The 8,516-nt window shown below is 32.8% G+C and overlaps 1 protein-coding gene across 4 annotated transcripts in view; it reads left to right on the top strand.

The window, feature by feature from the left end:
* LOC139511457 (cap-specific mRNA (nucleoside-2'-O-)-methyltransferase 2-like) overlaps positions 1-8,516 on the top strand; it is a 48,912-nt gene that overhangs the window by 22,838 nt on the left and 17,558 nt on the right. The window contains exon 1 of one of the 4 annotated variants that reach the window (XM_071298213.1): positions 3,427-3,537. The exons of 1 other annotated variant lie outside the window; for it this stretch is intronic. The gene's annotated coding sequence lies outside the window, so the exon portion shown is untranslated. Of the gene's footprint in view, positions 1-3,426; positions 3,544-7,769; positions 7,942-8,516 lie in introns of those variants that run through there. 2 more of the 4 variants (XM_071298215.1, XM_071298217.1) reach the window with 2 other exon arrangements.

The following is an 8,516-nucleotide window of genomic DNA, read 5'->3' as shown; positions in this document are numbered from 1 at the left end:
GAGGATGCTGAATCTAAACATGTATTTAGATTTTTGTCGTCGTCGTCCGAATACTTTTAGTTTTCGCACTCTAACTTTAGTAAAAGTGAATAGAAATCTATGAAATTTTAACACAAGGTTTATGACCACAAAAGGAAGGTTGGGATTGATTTTGGGAGTTTTTATCCCAACGTTTTAGGAATTAGGGGCCAAAAAGGGCCCAAATAAGCATTTTCTTGGTTTTCGCACAATAACTTAAGTTTAAGTAAATAGAAATCTATGAAATTTTGACATAAGGTTTATGACCACAAAAGGAAGGTTGGGATTGATTTTGGGAGTTTTGGTTTAAACATGAAAATTTTTCATTTTGGGTCCCGTTATCAAAGTGGTCTACATTAAGTTCCAAAGGGTCCAAAATTAAACTTAGTTCGATTTTAACAAAAATTGAATTCTTGAGGTTCATTAATATGCTGAATCTAAACATGTATTTAGATTTTTGTCGTCGTCGTCCGAATACTTTTAGTTTTCGCACTCTAACTTTAGTAAAAGTGAATAGAAATCTATGAAATTTTAACACAAGGTTTATGACCACAAAAGGAAGGTTGGGATTGATTTTGGGAGTTTTTATTCCAACGTTTTAGGAATTAGGGGTCAAAAAGGGCCCAAATAAGCATTTTCTTGGTTTTCGCACAATAACTTAAGTTTAAGTAAATAGAAATCTATGAAATTTTGACATAAGGTTTATGACCACAAAAGGAAGGTTGGGATTGATTTTGGGAGTTTTGGTTTAAACAGTTTAGGAATTAGGGGCCAAAAAAGGGCCCAAATAAGCATTATTCTTGGTTTTCGCACAATAACTTTAGTTTAAGTAAATAGAAATCAATGAAATTTAAACACAAGGTTTATGACTACAAAAGGAAGGTTGGTATTGATTTTGGGAGTTGAGGTCTGAACAGTTTAGGAATAAGGGGCCAAAAAGGGGCCCAAGTAAGCATTATTCTTGGTTTTCGCACCATAACTTTAGTTTAAGTAAATAGAAATCTATAAAATTTAAACACAAGGTTTATGACCACTAAAGGAAGGTTGGGTTTGATTTTGGGAGTTTTGGTCCCAACAGTTTAGGAATAAGGGGCCCAAAGGGTCCAAAATTGAACTTAGTTTAATTTCATCAAAAATTGAATAATTGGGGTTCTTTGATATGCCGAATCTAACTGTGTATGTAGATTCTTAATTTTTGGTCCCGTTTTCAAATTGGTCTACATTAAGGTCCAAATGGTCCAAAATTAAACTTAGTTTGATTTTGACAAAAATTGAATCCTTAGGGTTGTTTGATATGCTGAATCTAAAAATGTACTTAGATTTTTGATTATTGGCCCAGTTTTCAAGTTGGTCCAAATCGGGTCCATATTAAACTTTGTTTGATTTCATCAAAAATTGAATAATTGGGGTTCTTTGATATGCCAAATCTTACTGTGTATGTAGATTCTTAATTTTTAGTCCCGTTTTCAAATTGGTCTACATTAAAGTCCAAAGGGTCCAAAATTAAACTAAGTTTGATTTTAACAAAAATTGAATCCTTGCGCAATAGCAAGAAATCTTCAATTGCACAATATTGTGCAATAGCAAATATTTTCAATTGCACAGTATTGCGCAATAGCAAGAAATATCTAATTGCACAATATGTGCAATAGCAAGAAATTTTCAATTGATTGGAGTTATCTTTCTTTGTCCAAAATAGTAGTTGAATCAACTTAAATCATTGTTTTATACAATATACAATGTATATTCACTTTTACTATCAACTGATAAATTAAAACAATCTTTACCATTCAGTGATAACAAGCACCTTTTGTTACATTTTAATATTTTATGATGTATTTAAATGAGTAGTTATTGTTGCAAACTCCATTAGAAATTTGAATTGAGATCAGTTTTGGAAAAGGGAAAGGGGGATGTGAAAAAAAATGGGGGGGGGGGGGGGGGGTTAAATTTTTCTCAATTCAGATTTTATAAATAAAAAGAAAATTTCTTCAAACATTTTTTTGAGAGGATTAATATTCAACAGCATAGTGAATTGCTCAAAGGCAAAAAAAAGTATTTTAAGTTCATTATTAGACCACATTCATTCTGTGTCAGAAACCTATGCTGTGTCAACTATTTAATCACAATCCAAATGTAGAGCTGAATCCAGCTTGAATGTTGTGTCCATACTTGCCCCAACCGTTCAGGGTTCAACCCTTGCGGTCGTATAAAGCTGCACCCTGCAGAGCATCTGGTTGATTATGGGACTAGTTTTCAAGTTTGTCCAAATATGGGTCCAAAATTAAACTTTTTTTTGTTTGATTTCAACACAAATTGAATGTATGTTGATATGCTAAATCTAACCATGTATTTATATTTTGATTTTTGGGCTTTTGGGCAAAATTAAACTTGGTTTGAATTCAGAAAAAAAAATGAATTTTTGGGATTCTTTGATATGCTGAATTCATCCAAGTATTTAGATTTTGGATATTGGATCATATTAGGTAAGTTAAAAAAAAATAAGTTCATTACCCCCACCCTTTTTTTGGTAGCAGGCACTAGCAGAAACTTTGATTTTGCGGATCTGTTACAAATGCATTTCAGAAAAAACCCAAAAAATTATCCTTTATTTCCATATGTTTAGTGTAATAAACTTTTGACAGAGTAAGAACAATTTCCAAGTCACTTATAATGGATATCTAATTACACCAAAAGAACACACAAGAATGTCATCTGTCAGAAATATAGGAAGGTGGGAGGTCCAACTCAACTATATGTCCCCATTCAAATGCATTGATCGTTAAAAAAAAAAAGTAGGGTTCCAACCCCTGGAACCCCGTTCCCTTGATCTGCCACTGACATTGCTGTTATCATCAAGTAAAATTATAAGCAATTGGACATACAGAATTTCTGTTAGGACTTCATATTCTTATTTTGTTAAATCTGTCTTATATTTGCATGCAGGTTCTAAGGTTTCAGTTATTCTTTTTAATCACATCAAAACTGACAAAAACTCAATTTGGAATGTAAGAGTTTTACGATTATTTAGACATCTCATGTCAGTGTTTCAACTTGTGAAATTTATACTGGTAGATTCAACCGACTTTGAAGTTATGTAAAATTGTAAAATTCCCCACCAATTAAAGACTGCAAAGCAGTTAACCTTTTTATGAATTAAAAAGTACTTTATGTTTTCATACATTTTTATTATAGTTATCAAAGGTACCAGGATTATAATTTAGCACGCCAGATGCGCGTTTCGTCTACATAAGACTCATCAGTGACGCTCATACAGTTTTCCAATCATGATTTAATATTACTAAGTATTTGCCTCTAAAGTGTTCACAGAAATTCCACAATAGTATTGCGTCAGTTTCATCCGGATCTTGTAACCGAGTTTGTGTGTAGGTTTAATCACGCCTACATCTGGTACTCCGTCCGCCTAGGTAAAATCTGCTGGAGCGAAGAAAGAAAAAATATAAAGGGAAACCAGTGTAAAGTTTGTAAATAGCTGACTGCTGTAAAATTAATTTTAAGGTATACGTATTGAAATCTTACATATTAACTGATCTCACTGATGGTCTAATTGCCTAAAATACACGAGGCCATGCTTTTAGAAACAGAGAACCGATATAGACACCAGAACAGTTGATTTTTTTGCGAAAAATACACGTGCCAATCTGATTTGAAACAATCTGATGTTCATATATTTTCGTATGGCATACGTATATCACAGGGGCTTCATGGCTTGTTACAATTGCCGGGTTTACTATCCATACGAAAGTCCATTCGCACCCAATTATTATTTTTTTTGTGTTTAATAATTTGTAATCGAGTTGGTAATTAGTGTATTTCTATAAATACATTTTTTGTTCATTGTTTCTTAATTTGGTGAGATTTTGATAACGTTTTTTTATGTGTTGATAAATTCTTAATCATCTTTTGGTTTATATGTTTATAGTGTATTGCAAAAAATATCTCTTTTTCATTGTTTCAAAAGGAATTGGAATTCTGACAAGTGTTGAATAATTCGTTATCATGTTTTGGATAGTTTACGTATTGCTATACATATTTTTTTCATTGTTTCTTAATAAAATAAATCAGGCGCGTAGCTACGTTTACGTCAAAACGCCCGGGCGTACACTTAAATTTTGGTAAAAAAAAATTAATAATCTCAATAAATCACAAAATTCTGGTTTAAAAGCTTGTAAATCTTTTTTCAATAGCTTGTAATTGCGAATAAAAGTTACGAAATTTACTTTCTATCAAATGGTACTGAATTATATATTTGTTAATTTTTCTGTCAGTCATAGTCTGAATCTACTTGGAATTCTTTTTATTTCCTTTTGTTTAAAGCAATTCATAATAGCTGAGATTCTATTATGAGCTTTGATTTTAGCTGAGTCTGTGACATTTTTGTCGCGAAAGCAAGAAATAGCGATCCTAGTTTTCGTCAAACATTTAGGTTTAGTATGATTAATTTTTTTTTTAATATTAATTATTTTGTCAACCCTTCGTGAAATTTTACGAAAGTTGGACAGAAGCTTTTTATTCTCAAAAGAGTATCCAGAGCATAGGGATGAATTTATATGTTTAATTTCTCTATGTTTTAATGATAAAAGAAATTTCTTTTTGCAGTTTACAAGTAGATACTGTCTGTGGTTAAAGTTTGTTACACTTCAATTATTTTGTCAAACCTTTATCGAATTTTATGAAACTTTGGCAAAAGATTTTTTGTGATCAATTCAAATTCAGATTCAAATATTTATTGCCAAATAACTTTAAACATTCAGTTTCTGACATACAAAATAAGTAAACAAATTAACGTATGAAACAAAATTTTTATGCATATATTTTTTTCCATTGACATCTTTTAGCAATTAACAGACGGTCTGTGATTACTATTTTTAACATGATAAATTTGAAATATTTTTTCTGATATTGTCATATTCCATCTCAAGAAAAAAATCTACAGAAAATGTTTAATTGTTTAAACTCCTGCAATGGACTGATAAATGGATTCAATTTTCGCTGGGAAGCGGTAATCCAGGCAAACACTACAGACCCGACGGAACCCTTTACTAATTTTCATAATGCACCTAAACATCTATGAAGATTAATCGTTTCATATCCATTAACGTCATTTGCACAACAAGGGGTTTGTTCGAGTTACTGCTTTGCCCTACGGTTCCTTATAAACATATTTTAAAGTAACTGGTTTGGATGTTTTCTCTCACACCAATGACCATTAGATTTGAAATCAACTTAAACATATTAAGATTAAAAAGATAGTCTCTAAAGTATGTTCAACTAGCTATTGAATAGTTTTTAATGTCAGAAAAGGGCTTCCCCTCGAACCCACTACTAGTAGATGTTAGAACTTGGATTCGATTGGAGCCCTCAAACTTCTCACCGAGGTTAGGGCGTACACTCAAAAATAGCCTAGCTACGCCACTGTAAATCTTTTAAGTTTTACTCATACCAAGCTCAATACATGCAGTGGCTGTTGTCTGCTCTATGGTCGGGTTGTCGCTTTGACACATTCCCCATTTCGTCGCTGGGCTTCTAAAATGTTGTATATTACAAATTTTTCAAGAAAAAAATTTCTCACAAACAGGCTTTGAAAATTTTGGCAAAATGCATGCTTCCAAAATGTCGTATGTTAACTTGAACATTTTTGTAAATAGCAGTGAAATAAAAACGTTGACATTTCTGGATTATCCAAGAACTTAAATTATTTTCACAGAAATAAAGAAATGTACAATTATTTTTTTCCCAAAGCCATTCTACAACGATTTTCAAGTTTTCATACAACATTTTGGAAGCAAACTTTACAAACAACTTGAAAGATCGGAAGCAAGACTTGATGGTTCTGATAGTAATTTAATAATGGCTACAAAATATACAATTGGTATCGCCGTAGCGACGTTACGTAACAAGTAAATGTCCGAAGGTTTGTGCGTGACGTTCCCGGAATAATCGCAGATATTACATTCCTCCTTAACTTTGAATTAGAAAATGACTTTATAAATGTAAATTAAAATGTGTAAAATAAAGTTTGATTACATTAAGTAAATTATCACAGTCTCTGTATTGTTCACTATTAATGTTTTTGTAATAAAGATAAAATATAGATGTTCACTTTCTTTCAATTTGTATAAATTATAATAGTCTCTATAATGTTCACTATGTATCGGTCTCCTGGTTCTTCTGCTTTATGTTTCAGTCCTGGTTTCCTGACTTTTCCAAAGTTCTCTTTATCCGCCCCCTCCCGCGCCTGTCTTGCGGGGGGCCCATAATTCTGTATGTCCACTGCCCCCTCCCGCGCATGTCTTGCGGGGGGCCCATTTTCTTAATTTTCCTGTTTCTGTTTTCACCATACCCTTTGAGTTTCTCTTTGCATTGTCTGTCTCTTTCATTTATCCCCTCATTTAAGTTTGAGTGATATCTTCTATGAATCTCCTGCTCCTTATCTGTATATGTATTTTTCTTTTTTACCTTTGATATTTGCTGTGTTTTCTTGATGGGTTTTCTTAATAAGTTAACTTCTTTATTGGCTATTTGGCGTCCTGGTGTGACTTGGTTATGTTTCTCGGAGTTGAAAGTTGGTCCACTGTCTGGTATTCTCAATTTGTTTTTCTTTACAAAAGAACCATCAGTTCTTATCTGTATCATCCCTAGCTCAATCAAAGTGGATTTACTAATTAATGGTGGAGAATTGATTTTTCCTTTTACAACAACGAATTTTGCCTCTGTTCCACATGTTTTGTTTCTTATGATAGTTGTAAATTCTCCCTTGATTGGCAATGAATTTTGCAGTGTGCTCAACTTGATTTTACTCTTTTCTAATACTGGACTGCCGTATCTTTTACTTTGAAATTTTACAAATTGATTTTCATCCATTACATTAACATCAGCTCCACTGTCAGGTTCCACCCTCACATCTACGTCATCTATTCTTACCGTCACGGTTTTTTCTATGTCTCTTATACCCTGTATGGTCTTTACCTTTCGTATTTTCATTTTATGTTGAATCGTTTCTCCAAAATAATCTTCATCTTCATCATAATCTGATACATCTGTATTCGAATCTGTCTCAATTTTGTCTTCCGTTGTTTTCTTCACACTTCTTTCTCCTCGTCTAAAATTGCCAGCTCTGTACTGTTGTTTTTTCTTTTCCGTTCTGCATACTGACGCAAAATGATTGTATTTTTCACAATTTCTACATTGTTTACCATATGCAGGACATTTTCTTCCCTCACCATGATCAAATCCACAATAACCGCAATCTTCTTCAAAATCATGTGCCTTATAGCTTGACCTGTTGCTTTGAATTTTATTTGCTGAAAACGTACCGATGTCTCTGGGATCTCCTTTCATATCCTTCATCTGTAAACATGTGTCTTCCATCTGTCCTGCTTCTTCCACAAATTTATCTAAATTCCATCCTTTGCTTATAGCCCTCTTTGGCAATTTTGTAATATGTCTTATTTCACACATTTTGATTGGTTTTACTGTATATTACTTTGTAATACCAAAGATTTCCTCCCGCCCAGACCATTGGTGTCAAAAAGTATTTTTAGCCAAAAAGTCATATATGACTTTTTAGAAGCCCAGCGACGATTTCCTTTCTCAATTTAAGTACTTTTAGTACTTTCAAGCAAGTTAAAACAACAATCATGATTTATAAACACTCAACAATAACACAAAATTTAGCTGTGTATATTTGAAATACCAATTAGCAGTAATCATTCATAATTAACATTTTATCTTGTTGCCTGAGAGACACTTGTACACACTGACTGTGCCAGGGTAGAGGTACACATATGTCTATGTTTTAATTTATGCAAGCTGATCCTGATATCTGTTTCTCTTTCAAATAAAAGACCAAAGATTATACATGTTATATTTTTCTTCAATGGGTCCCAAATGAAATGATCAGTATGGCCCCGCCAGGCTATGGCGTGACGCAGGGTTTCCGCTGGCGGTCGCCATTTTCGCAATTTGCGAAAAAATAATAATTGTGGCGATAAAAATTCGTCATTTGCGAAAGAATTTGGCGAAAGAAAAAAAAAAACGATTTATTTTCCTCCATCTTGTTTATTTACTTTTTTTCGAGTTTCTCGGACTTTACCCGATCAGACAATACTCGGAATTCACCTTGACCTCATTAAGATTTAGACAGAAAATCAATAATCAGCTGATTGCATTTTATAGCTATCGACAACAAAGGACTAATTAATAAAGGTGTTGATTGAATTGTTTCACAAAATGATATGGTCAAATGGCTTCCGCTATAAATGTCACATACAGAATTTATTTACATCTTTGCGACGTAAACTTTTGACATTTCTCCCTTTAAAGATAGTTTTGAAAAGAAAGCTGTTGTTGTGACGAAAATTGTTCAAAAGCAAGAAAAATCTCTGACTTAAAACTTTAATTCTTTTATCCTTTGATTTAATAAAGTCGTTTGAGTGACACGTGCACGTGTTTCAAGCATAGTTGTACGTCTCAAC

The sequence above is a fragment of the Mytilus edulis genome, chromosome 2 (assembly GCF_963676685.1).
Source record: "Mytilus edulis chromosome 2, xbMytEdul2.2, whole genome shotgun sequence".
Lineage (NCBI taxonomy): Eukaryota > Metazoa > Mollusca > Bivalvia > Mytilida > Mytilidae > Mytilus > Mytilus edulis.
This window is presented reverse-complemented; position numbering and strand designations above follow the sequence as displayed.